The following is a 14200-nucleotide window of genomic DNA, read 5'->3' on the forward strand; positions in this document are numbered from 1 at the left end:
ACTGAACTAATTTAAGGTCTTATTCCAAACAGTTGTTTGCATCCTTAAAACTGACTATACAGTGTGGTCTTTTTGTAACTAACTTTTTGTTTCTTTGCTAAATGGCTGATTGGGCATCTTTACCATGCATTTGCTCTATGCCTAGCATAATGGAGACCCTTTTTTTTTTTTTGTTGGTCCCTGGGTACCACCATAATAAATTATGAATAATAATTAAATCTGAGTATAAGAATAATATAGGCTATGGCACATTATCAACTGACCTTTTTAAATAATTATATTGACCAGAATACTTGTGGCCTTTCATCCAAGCATTGCAAAAATCAGTCTGCAAGAATTATTTACAGCTATGTCTACACAACAAGCACTACACCCGCCCAGCTGCAGCCAATGCCACCATAATGCAGTAGTGTAGGTGCTTCCTGTGGCAACAGAAGGGGTTTTTCCATCTCTGTAGTTAATCCACCTCTCTGCTCAGTCAGGGTATGAAATTTTCATAGCTCTGAGCGACGTAGCTAATTTTAAGTGTCGATCAGGCTTAAATCTCATAATGTTCCGTTGAATTAGGAATGATTGTTATCCAGGCTGTACCATGAGGCACCAAAAGGTTACATGACTTGTGCAAAATCACAGAGCAAAGCTGTGGTACAGGTTTATGGATTCTAAGGCCAGAAGGGCCCACTGTGATCATCTGGTCTGACCACCTGTATAGCACAGCCCATAGGACTTCCCCCAAGTAATTCCAGTTTGAACTAGAGCATATCTTTTAGAAAAACATCCAATCTTGATTTCAAAATTTAAAAAAAACTGGGAATAAAACTCTTGGGGGTTAGACTAGATGATCCTTGCAGTCCCTTCTAATGGTATGATTCTATGAACCACAGTGCCAGGCTTCTTTTTGACCATCCTGTAACCAGGTACGCATAGGCAGCGGATGGACCTCTACTTTGGGGAGGCTAGCCCACTGGCCCCTCCCCTTCCACCTGATGGCTGCCCCTGCACACCGGAGCCCCAAAACACGCCCCCCCCATAACAGAGGAGCCCTGGCTTGTCCACCTCCGCCACCCCAAGGCAACCACCCCAACTGAGCACCCCGCCAGGCCACTCCCAGCACCAGGCCAGGCCGCTACTCTTCCCTCCCCCTCACCCGACCCAATCGCCGGGTCAACCGCAGCGCCAGGCTGAGTCTAGCTGTCTGAGTGCCGCGCCAAGCCACTCCCCCTTGCTCGAGTGCCAGGCCCAGCCAGTGGCCCTAGTGCCCGGCCAAGCCGCCACAGTCCCCTGCCAGACCCCTTCGCCCTCCGCTTGCTTGCAGCGTCCCTCCTAACTTCCCCCACCCACTCGGAGAAACGATGCGGCGAGCAGCAGGGACCTGGGCGGCGCGAGGTGGAGTGCAGATAGGCAGGCGGCGGCAGCAGCAGATGGTGGGGCCTTGGGGAAGGGGCGGGGCCACCGCAGCCCAGGTGTCCCTCGGGGGGGGGGGGCGACTGTGCCAGGGAAGGCTTTGCCTTCCTTTACCTATTATACCATCACCCATGCAGGCAAGGATACCAAATCTTTTGCAAACAAGATCAAAGAGTTCAGCATTGTAGATATTTGGAGGTGGCAGACTTCACAGGTTAAAAAAAAGAAAGGCACTTCGCATTCTGATGCATAATACACAAGGTGCAGTCACTGGCTCCCTGTACAATAGTGCAGCAGGCTTAAAGTCTTAGCCCACGTCTACACTGGGGTTTCTTGCATCTGTGTGGCTACACTGGATGTAGCTGTGCCAATGTATACCCTCTGGTAAAGGTGTGCTGCACTGCTGTAAAAAGTGAATTGCACTGTTGCACTTACACCTGGTGCAGCATATCCTACACTAAGAGTATGTCTTCACTCATATAGTCTCCATAGTGTAGCAAGGTTGCTGTAGCTATGCCCACAGTGTATATGGAGCCTACACTGACAGCAAAAGTTTTTCTGTTGCTATAGGAACATTACCTCCCCGAGTGAAGGTAGGTATGTTGATGGAAGCTTTCTTCTGTTGACAGCTGCAGTTATGCTGGGGGTTAGGTCAGCATAGCTATGGTGCTCAGTAGTATATTTTTTTCACACCCCACCCGTTGTAGCTATGTCGACCTAACATTTGTAGACCAGGCCTAGGGCTTTGCATTCATGTGGCTACATTGATGTAGCTACACCAGGTGGCTATAAACCCAAGTGGACAAGGCTTTGATCTGCATCCTCATAGTCTGGGCTCTGGATACTGAAGGGACCACCTCAACCTCCTTTGCCCACCTTTCTCTTGTTAGGAGCAGTGGCACTGTCCATACCAAGGGTAAAATTTAAGTGGGCAAGAGACAGGAACTTGGAACAACAAGCCTCCCAAGGTCTGGGCCAAATGTCAAACCGTCTTCTTCAGCCTCTCTTTCACACTAAGCAGTTGATACTGTTAGCTTACATAATAAAAGAAACACACCAAGAAAAAACATGCATGTAGTCTTTCCTGGTGTGGGAGAAACAGAGAGGGACCCTCACACAACAGACATTAGTCTCCTTGTTGATTCTTAACAGTGGAAGGTACAGCATTAGAATCTAAATGAATACAATAGAGTTCCTGGCTCAGGGCTTATTAAGTCATTCAGCTCTGCTCATGCCCTGTAATTCTGATACAGGCACAATCATCTATGCAGATTCTGTTCTCTCTGCTGGGTAATCATAGCTTTGGGAACTTCCTGCAGTATTAGTTTCTTTTAATGAGATATCGGGTGTGGCACTTTGCATGGGATAATATGTGAGGCCTTTAAAGACTACTCTCAGAAGACCAGTAATATCCTAATGCCTCCACAATTTGCCAACACAATTAATGAAAACCTAAAGCAAAATTGGTCAGTATATTGTCAGCATGTAGCATATGGGATGTGTGTGTATATCTTTAACGCTTCCTGGAAATAGACTCTTCTTTCTTATTAAGGCTGACCACAGAGGGACTGCTGACCCTAGCATCTTAGGTACTGTCTTTATCCAAGTGCAGGCTGCATTTTAGAATTCCATGAAGACCACTTAGATTAAGATGGGAGCATTGGATACTCAGACCTGTAGTCTCTTGAGGCCACACTCTAGTCCTAAGGATGAGGCCAGGCACAATCTTTTCCATTTAATGAAAATTAGGTTTGGTTCACAGGCTCCTGACACCCATGACAATCAACATAAAATTTAGAGCATTTTACTCCATTTGAAATCGAACAGATGCCAACAAAGTCATTAGCTGTCTGGATATGTGTAAATGTGACACTCCCCAGGGGTATGCAGTGTTGTGAGGCACCTCACCACTGTTGAAACGGATTTTGAATGTCCCACAGCTGGGCGGATTGTTACCTGTACCAGTGAAAATTCAGAAACAATATGCTTAATGCATAGTAATTTATTTGAGAAAGAATCACACAAGCAGTAAAGGTTATATATTACACATCTCCCTAATAAGCCTCAATTCCCCAATCATAAACTTTCAGTAACTATGTTGGTATTATATAGTATCCTGATTGGCAAACAAAGCAGGTATATGTACCAGTTCAGATGGAGACATCTTTTCTTCTTGTCTTCCCCCCTCTCATGTACTTGGTCTGTCAAATGTCCCCCAAAGCAGGGTCTTGGTTACCCCGAGGCCTTCTGTCTTACAGCATCACAGGCCTCTTCAGATGTTAATTGGGGAACTAACTAACTAATTTACTTTGCTTAGCATTTATACCTTTTGTTCTCAAAGGAGTCCCAGAAATATGCCCTGTGGGCGTTTCATTACTGGTTTTCTCTAATTAATATTTTGGAAGGGGCTGCAAAACAGACACAGACCAAAGCTCAATCAACGTTTACCCTCTCATCAATCATTCACTTGAACTCTTAGCGTGATGCCATCCAGAGGGGTCATTTTGATCCGGGTCAGTTTGCACCAAGCCCACTGATCACATGTTTTTATGTTTTCTTTATTTTGTGAGTTGACCCCCCGACTGATATATTCCAGTTCAATGTTGAAACATATCTGCAAATCGAGCCATTATTAACCATTCAAGTGCAATTTCAGCACTTCCAGTACATTTCCACACCATTTATTCAATGCTAAGAGAATCCTACTTCCATAATCCTCTAGCAAATTCAGATATACCAAGCCATACCAAACTCATGCTTACCATATTCATTCATATCAGCCACAGTAATTCACAATAATTTGGCACCGTCCCAACAACCACCACTTGCCCTGAGCATGAAGGAGCTTTGTCTGTGGTGGGGGTGTGGATCAGCTCCCTGAAACCACCAGCCTTTGGCAGCAAAGCACTGCCTTCCAGGCCTCCACAGGCCATGCACTCTCTCTGCATGGGTAGCAACAGGCACACAAAAGCCCCCAAATACTTGGAGCTTTCCCTGCAGTCTCCTTCCCCTTATCCACTGAACACTCTCAGAATTACCAGGCCTGTTAGCCCCAATGGGACAATACACACCAGCTTGTAAAATTTAAATCAGGACCAGCATGTTGATATAATTATAGTGAACACCAGAGTAAGTGTATTATCAAAGACTAAAGAATCAGGAGAAGACGGTAAGAATATTGGAAACAAACGGTTACATATAAAACAAACTCATAACATGCGTTCTAGAGCCTAGACTTAACTATCAGGTTGACCTGTCTAAAAAAGTTTATTGCATCCACAGTCCTCTTCAGCATTTTCAACCAAGGATGGCTCACACCCCACTTTCACAAATGCAAACGTGCTATCCTTTTACTTCCTATGTGCAGGATAAAAGGGTGTTGTCTTTGCCTTTTAGAAAAAAAAAACCCTGAAGTTCATTGTCTTTACTCATAGACAGATAAGCCCCTATTGCTTGTTTTTCCATTGTGCTCCTTTCCTGTAGATTGCACATCTCTTTGTTAATATTTGACTTTATATGTAAAGAGGCATCCATTGTGTTAGCTTTCAATGCTTTATTTCCACCCGCACAGAGAGAGAAGTTTCTTGCCTCCTGGCTGGAGGAAGCAGTCTAAGCCATGTCACCTTTTGGTGACCTGCTTTTAACGTACGTGCCCAGGAATGTAATTTTCTGGTCCAGATATGTAGCTTCTTATATTCATTTCACAATGATATTGATGGCCGGTGTGACACTGGCTTTCCTTTGAGACATCATGTGACATTTGTCAGTGAACAAGAATGTACATACCAGAATCAGGAGATACCTGTACCCCTCTGCACTCTCTTGTCAGTTGGCATTAACTGGTTCGGGTCACAGTAAACTACATGAAAGTGAATTAGGAGACAGAATAAAATTAAATGGTGAGCTAAATAAAAAGGAGATCACTAGTTCCATTTCATGTCTGAATCTAGGGCTTGATATGCTTCTGGCTGATAGGTATATACATCACATTCTGTCTGTGTAGAAAGTATCCACCATCATCTTGGCATCTGAGCACAACCAAAATTACAAAAGCAATCAATCTGCTTCAAAATACGCTGCGGAAGTGTGCATGTTGGGAGGTGGGAGGGAGAGAGATGCCATCTTTAAGAAAGACATTGGGCTTGATTCACCCTGCACTGGGAGTACAATTTGCATTCTTCTGCACTCCTGGGATCATCCATCCCTAGGAGAGGGCAGGACTGCCGTACGACCGCCATCTTCCACTAGCGGAGGCAACATTAATTTCCATAGGAGCCCCATCAATGGAAGAGATTTGGCATTCTTCACTCAGAAATACCCCTCTAGTCCTATCCACTTTTCGAGGCTGTACTAGCCAGCCTCCAGTCATGTGCAACTTGGGTCGTTGCAGCTTCACACTATGTGGACTTCCTGCTGCTGACCTCCAGTCTAGGTTGCACCAGTAGAACAACAGGAATGTGACTGTCAGGTCGATGCTCACCACAGAGGCACAGATTCCTAGCCAGCCAGGACAATACAGGGTATTTCTGGTTACTGGAGTTATTTGGGTATGCAGACACCAGTGAAGAACACTGAGATTGTACCACCTTGATAGACAGAGAGCAGATTTCCCATAACTGATGGTCAGATTATGGTTTTCGTTAGTTCTTCAAAACATCCAGGGGCTAATTTCCTTTGGATAATGGGAAAACTGGATGATGCCACTGATTTTCTTTGATGAGAAGGAAGTGTGAAGTTGGATGTCCTTTATGTAGTGCTGACATTAGGTTCTGTTGTGTCTCAATCTCTGTAGGAGCGTATCATGTAAATTGAATAGGATGGGGGATAGGATTGAAGCCAAGTGTTAGGAAGAAGCAATACTTAGAAATGCAAGTAAACTGTGTGAAATAAAACATTGCTGCAAAAGTGAGCAATGAGGGCCTGACCTTGCTGTAAGGCCCAAATCTGTCTTGGCCCTTATTCGATAGGTGAGTGTCATCAACATAGCCATGCTCTCCGGATGGAATTACTTATTACTGAATGCCCCAACAGATGATCAATAGTCTTTATCAAAATCTTGGCTGCTGTGATGTCCATCTTCATTTGGGTTACCTTGCTGGGTTTGGGGAGGAGGAATTGGTCAATGGCAATGGCCATTGAACAGAAGGCAGCTGGCAATATTCAAATCAGAGAGAGATAATATCAAAAAGGTGCCAAGAAATGGGTCTGGAGAGCAAACTTAGCTGTTTTCATCTGGCAAAGCTATTGGGATCTTTTGGGTGGGGCTGCTGTTGCTTTATAGCCAACTAATCAACACCCCCAGGCAATGGGGCTCTTGTGGGCTGGGTCCATGTGAAATGTGCACAGAGGAAGTGATGGAACTGATTTTAATTAAAGGATGTATACAGCTATGGAATCCTCAGAGCTTTTGAATAATGTGGAGTGGACTGGGACCTCCCTGGGAAGTGCTTTTTCAATAAGTGCAATGTTAAAAACTTACTGCTGCTCCAAGGGACGGGGCAAGTTGGGACACAAACTTGATCTCAGCCACTTAGAAGCCTCAGGTTTCAGGCTGCACAAATTATAAATAAGGCCTTTCTAAAATTATATATTGGGGCGGCCAATGGTTTGTATTTGGCCTCAGCCCAGAAGCGTTTTTTGTAAATACATTTTTGAACACACAAAGCTAGAAGAGGTTGAAGCTTCCTCTGGAAGGCCAGCCCTTACCTTTTGAGAAACCAATTTCCCCTCATTCTCCAGTAATAATTCAAATACATTTTAAATTCAACACCTCCTTCTAAACAAAGTTTTTTCTATCTTAATTAAAAAGGGTCAAACTCTGCCCTCTATTATACAGGTTTAAATCCAGACTAATTCTATGGACTGCAATGGCATTACTTAGAATTGGCTCTGGTATAACTGAGAACAGAATTTGGCCCAATGTCTTCAAACTATTCATCTAAAAATTTTTTTGACTTGTGTAACAACTTAAATATGATCAAACAGATTTTGCTTTTAATCTGTGAAAGAAAATGTGTGCTTGACCTGTAAAGCATGATATGCCAAATTTGATCATGGAACAAATGTTGATGGTCAAGTTTTAATTCCCTGAAAATAGGAGTTGAAATGGGAAATGCTGACACAATAGCCTAACTATGGCTGTGGAAATGGCACTGATATAATATCTAAAATAAATGGATACAGCAAAAAAAAAGTACTGAGGTTTGTATTTCCTTAAACCATGTGTTTCTGAGCCTACTGTGTATGGGGAGAAAAAGAAAGACGTTGTAGGAATCTACAGCATGTGGTGGAAAAGTCTTTGCTGACATTTGCAGAGTATTATGTTGTGCCAGCATTGTTGTAAGTGTCTGAGAGAGAGAATATTGCAAAGTAATGAACTCTGGAGCACTGTGAAAAAAGGATTACATATGTGTGTGCACATAAAAATGTGTGCATGACTAAATATAGCTATACGATATATATAAAGATGTGATTTATATAATTTACAGAAGATATGATTTATATAATTAACGACACTGTACAGGGGACTATTTCCTCCACCCCACCGCCCCCATTCAATATACTTTTCAGAAGCAGATTGAAGTGATGTTTTTGACAGACAGATGACGCTGATGGAATGCTGACTGTGCACATCTTCCACAGTGGGAGTAATTGTACAATGAAGTAACAGCTGATAAATGTAAAAGGAAGTGACTTCTAATGTGTGTGTTGTTTTTTAAAAACACTTTATTAAAATATAAAATCTTTTTATATTGCTAATGGATCTTTAAAACAATGAATAGCTTTAAGGAGCCGTCTTTAAAATACTGTTCAAATTATGTCTACAAAACATATGAATCATTGCTGTTCTGTAGCACAATTAATTTTCATTGCTATATTTGTGACCTACTTAGGCAACCCACAAACGCTAATCTTGCTGGATAATTAAAGGAATGTAAGTATCATTTGTCCGGTCCCTGATAATTTATTTTAGATATCTAGCAAGCTCTCTACAGTAAACTTGCAGATAAAAAATCCTCATTTATGTACAGACTTCAATTATCGAATACCACTAATGATTCTTAATATTTTATTCCATTTTTTTCCTTTGGAAAAGAACAAGTTGTATTTAATATGGCAATGAGATATTTCCACCCATAAATTATTTTATTTTCATAAATGTGGCATTCAGATTTCAACAAGACTTGGATGCGTTGTACAAAAGTAACACATTTATTACAGTCTTATTGATAATTAGCCTGGGATAAAATAAACCAAGTTTCCTCTGAATAGCACCGCCTCTTAGCCACTAGGCAGCACCTATGTGTTTCAGGAAGCATAGACTTCTAGGCATCTTCCCTTGCATGATCTGCCGCTCTTTCGTAGAGGAAGCCTGACAGAAAATGGTAGGACTGTAGGGAGATGAGGTCATTATCTAGTGTCCATCTAGGAGACAAAGAGGAGGAATTCTTTAGGCTTGGGGAAGACAGAGAGGCTGCTGGAATGAGAAGCTGCACCATCTCCAGGGCCACAGACCTCTTTCAACCCTGACTTGACTGGTGACACTGCAGCCCAGAAAGAGTAGCCCTTAGTAAGATCTTACATGGGCTGCAGCCAAACTAGTGGCAAGAAAAGGCAAATTCCCTTGCTGCTAGGCCTCAGAGGGTGTGCTGTGGACTCAGACAGACATTGTATGGTGGGGAGGGTGTTGCTGAAGTTTGTTTATCTCACTTGCTGTATCTAGAGTTTAGCCTCAAATTCCGAATGTGCCACCTTGTGGGTTACCATTTGGTAATCTGAGAATCCCAGTCTACCCAGAGTAGGGTAGCCAGATGCCTGGTTTTTGACCAGAACACCTGGTCAAAAAGGGACCCTGGTGGCTCCGGTCAGCACCGCTGACCAGCCCGTTAAAAGTCCAATCAGCGGTGCAGCGGGGCTAAGGCAGGCTCCCTGCCTGCCACGGCTCCTGGAAGCAGCAGCATGTCCTTCCTCCGGCTCCTATCACAGGGGCAGCCGGAGGCTCCGTACGCTGCTCCCGGCCCCAATGGGAGCTGCGGGGGCGGTGCCTGCAGGCAGGGCACCGTGCAGAACTGCCTGGCCGTGCCTCTGTGGAGGAGGGACATGCTGCTGCTGCTTCCAGGAGCTGCTTGAGGTAAATGCTGCCCGGAGCTTGCACCCCCTGACCCCTTCCTGCACCCCAACGCTCTACCCCAGCCCTGATCCCCCTCCCGCCCTCTGAACCCCTCGGTACCAGCCTGGAGCACCCTCTTGCACCCCAAACTTCTCATCCCCAGCCCCACCCCGGAGCCCTCACCCCCCCCACATCCTCCTGCCCCAGTCCTGATCCCCATCCTGCCCTCTGAACCCCTTGGTACCAGCCTGGAGCACCCTCCTGCACCCCAAATCCCTCATCCCTGGCCCCACACCAGAGCCTGCACCCCCAGCCGGAGCCCTTACCCCCCTACACACCCTGCCCCAGCCTGGAGCCTCCTGCACCATGAATCCATCATCCCTGGCCCCACCCTGGAGCCTGCACCCCCAGCCAGAGCCCTCACCCCCTCCCGCACCCCAACCCACTGAGCCAGCCTGGTGAAAATGTGCCAATGAGTGAGGGTGGGGAGAGCGAGCGACAGAGGGAGGGGGGATGGAGAGAGTGGGGGTGGGGCCTCAGAGAAGGGGCAGGGCCTCAAAGGAGGGGCGGGGCAAGGGCGTTGATTTTGTGCAAGTCAAAAGTTGGCAACCCTAACCCAGAGAGGTACCACAATTGCCTTTGTTTTGGGTAGGTATCAATTTATTTCCAGGTGGTGGTGCCCCAGGTGTTAATTTAAACTAGAACCCTGAGCCCATTGATAACCAGGCTGCAGCTTATCCCCTAGGAACCCAATATCTCAGGAGTAATGGTCACTGCAATGGTATTCAATTGAAACAACAGGGAATTTTAGGTGATCAGTAAAATCTCTGGCACAAACTCATCTACTAACCTTCCTTTATAACTGTTCATTCCACTCACACCACTCACTTCCAGCTGACTGCAGTTTTCTGGCCCCAGAAAACATAAAAATTGTTTAAAATGGCACAAAATTTAATAATGGGATTGGTTTATTGCCTTTCTTGATAACTTCTGCTGTACTCCCCTTCATTCCTTAAGTGCTATATGTGAGTGAAAGCAAGGGAAATAATCTTCCCCATGGTGTATGTCAGTGAATGACACAAGAGTGGTTCTACCTGTGTGAAGTGTATTGCATCTTGCTAAATGCTACCAAATTCATGGCCATGAAAAATGCATCATGGACCATGAAATCTGATCTTTTGTGTGCTTTTACCCTATACTATATAGATTTCATGGGGGAGAGCAGCATTTCTCAAATTGGGGGTTCTAACCCAAAAGGGAGTTGCAGAGGCGTTGCAAGATTATTTTAGGGAGTTCCGGTATTGCCACCCTTACTTCTGCGCTGTCTTCAGAGCTCGATGGCCGGAGAGCGGTGGCTGTTGGCCAGGCGCCCAGCTCCAAAGGCAGCGCCCCACCAGCAACAGCGCATAAGTAAGGGTGGCAATACCATACCATGCCACCCTTACTTCTGCGCTGCTGCCTTCAGAGCTGGGCAGCCGGAGAGTGGTGGCTGCGGACTGAGGGCCCAGCTCTGCAGGCTGCAGCACAGAAGTAAGGGTGGCAATACCATACCATGCCATCCTTTCTTCTGCGCTGCTGCTAGCAGCGGCTCTGCCTTCAGAGCTGGGCTCCCGGCCACAGGGACGGCTCCAGCGTTTTTGCCGCCCCAAGTGCAAAAACCCGCGATCAGCGGCAGCGGCAGCTCTACCGCCGCCGCTTCATTCTTCAGTGGCAATTCGGCGGCAGGTCCTTCCCTCAAAGAGGGACTGAGGGACCCACCGCCGAATTGCCGCCAAAGAGCTGGACGTGCCGCCCCCTTCCATGGGCTGCCCCAAGCACCTGCTTGGTGCGCTGGTGCCTGGAGCCAGCCCAGCTCAGCCAGCAGCTGCTGCTCTCCAGCTGCCCAGCTCTGAAGGCAACAGTGCAGCAGTAAGAATAGCAGTACCACAACACCCCCCCTACAATAACCTTGTGACTCTGTTTTTGGGTCAGGACCCCTACAATTACATAAGAACATAAGAACGGCCGTACTGGGTCAGACCAAAGGTCCATCTAGCCCAGTATCTGTCTACCGACAGTGGCCAATGCCAGGTGCCCCAGAGGGAGTGAACCTAACAGGCAATGATCAAGTGATCTCTCTCCTGCCATCCATCTCCATCCTCTGACGAACAGAGGCTAGGGACACCATTCTTACCTATCCTGGCTAATAGCCATTTATGGACTTAGCCACCATGAATTTATCCAGTCCCCTTTTAAACATTGTTATAGTCCTAGCCTTCACAACCTCCTCAGGTAAGGAGTTCCACAAGTTGACTGTGCGCTGCGTGAAGAAGAACTTCCTTTTATTTGTTTTAAACCTGCTGCCTATTAATTTCATTTGGTGACCCCTAGTTCTTGTATTATGGGAATAAGTAAATAACTTTTCCTTATCCACTTTCTCAACATCACTCATGATTTTATATACCTCTATCATGTCCCCCCTTAGTCTTCTCTTTTCCAAACTGAAGAGTCCTAGCCTCTTTAATCTTTCCTCATATGGGACCCTCTCTAAACCCTTAATCATTTTAGTTGCTCTTTTCTGAACCTTTTCTAGTGCTAGAATATCTTTTTTGAGGTGAGGAGACCACATCTGTACACAGTATTCGAGATGTGGGCGTACCATGGATTTATATAAGGGCAATAATATATTCTCAGTCTTATTCTCTATCCCCTTTTTAATGATTCCTAACATCCTGTTTGCTTTTTTGACCGCCTCTGCACACTGCGTGGACATCGTTAGAGAACTATCCACGATGACGCCAAGATCTTTTTCCTGACTCGTTGTAGCTAAATTAGCCCCCATCATGTTGTATGTATAGTTGGGGTTATTTTTTCCAGTGTGCATTACTTTACATTTATCCACATTAAATTTCATTTGCCATTTTGATGCCCAATCACTTAGTTTTGTGAGATCTTTTTGAAGTTCTTCACAATCTGCTTTGGTCTTAACTATCTTGAGTAGTTTAGTATCATCTGCAAACTTTGCCACCTCACTGTTTACCCCTTTCTCCAGATCATTTATGAATAAATTGAATAGGATTGGTCCTAGGACTGACCCTTGGGGAACACCACTAGTTACCCCTCTCCATTCTGAGAATTTACCATTAATTCCTACCCTTTGTTCCCTGTCCTTTAACCAGTTCTCAATCCATGAAAGGACCTTCCCTTTTATCCCATGACAGCTTAATTTACGTAAGAGCCTTTGGTGAGGGACCTTGTCAAAGGCTTTCTGGAAATCTAAGTACACTATGTCCACCGGATCCCCCTTGTCCACATGTTTGTTGACCCCTTCAAAGAACTCTAATAGATTAGTAAGACACGATTTCCCTTTACAGAAACCATGTTGACTATTGCTCAAGAGTTTGTTTTTCTATGTGTCTGACAATTTTGTTCTTTACTATTGTTTCAACTAATTTGCCCGGTACCGACGTTAGACTTACCGGTCTGTAATTGCCGGGATCACCCCTAGAGCCCTTTTTAAATATTGGCGTTACATTAGCTAACTTCCAGTCATTGGGTACCGAAGCCGATTTAAAGGACAGGTTACAAACCTTAGTTAATAGTTCCGCAACTTCACATTTGAGTTCTTTCAGAACTCTTGGGTGAATGCCATCTGGTCCCGGTGACTTGTTAATGTTGAGTTTATCAATTAATTCCAAAACCTCCTCTAGTGATACTTCAATCTGTGACAGTTCCTCAGATTTGTCACCTACAAAAGCCAGCTCAGGTTTGGGAATCTCCCTAACATCCTCAGCCGTGAAGACTGAAGCAAAGAATCCATTTAGTTTCTCCGCAATGACTTTATCATCTTTAAGCGCTCCTTTTGTATTTTCATCGTCAAGGGGCCCCACTGGTTGTTTAGCAGGCTTCCTGCTTCCGATGTACTTAAAAAACATTTTGTTATTACCTTTGGAGTTTTTGGCTAGCCGTTCTTCAAACTCCTCTTTGGCTTTTCTTATTACACTCTTGCACTTAAGTTGGCAGTGTTTGTGCTCCTTTCTATTTGCCTCACTAGGATTTGACTTCCACTTTTTAAAGGAAGTCTTTTTATCTCTCACTGCTTCTTTTACATGGTTGTTAAGCCACGGTGGCTCTTTTTTAGTTCTTTTACTGTTTTTCTTAATTTGGGGTATACATTGAAGTTGAGCCTCTATTATGGTGTCTTTAAAAAGGGCCCACGCAACTTGCAGGGATTTCACTTTAGTCACTGTACCTTTTAACTTTTGTCTAACTAACCCCCTCATTTTTGTATAGTTCCCCCTTTTGAAATTAAAGGCCACAGTGTTGGGCAGTTGAGGTGTTCTTCCCACCACAGGGATGTTGAATGCTATTGTATTATGGTCACTATTTCCAAGCGGTCCCGCTATAGTTACCTCTTGGACCAGCTCCTGCGTTCCACTCAGGATTAAATCTAGAGTCGCCTCTCCCCTTGTGGGTTCCCGTACCAGCTGCTCCATGAAGCAGTCATTTAAAGTATCGAGAAATTTTATCTCTGCATTTCGTCCTGAAGTGAAATGTTCCCAGTCAATATGGGGATAATTGAAATCCCCCACTATTATTGGGTTCTTAATTTTGATAGCCTCTCTAATTTCCCTTAGCATTTCATCATCACTATTACTGTCCTGGTCACGTGGTCGATAATAGATCCCTAATGTTATATTTTTACTA

Source organism: Emys orbicularis, chromosome 5, assembly GCF_028017835.1.
Source record: "Emys orbicularis isolate rEmyOrb1 chromosome 5, rEmyOrb1.hap1, whole genome shotgun sequence".
NCBI classification, from domain to species: domain Eukaryota; kingdom Metazoa; phylum Chordata; order Testudines; family Emydidae; genus Emys; species Emys orbicularis.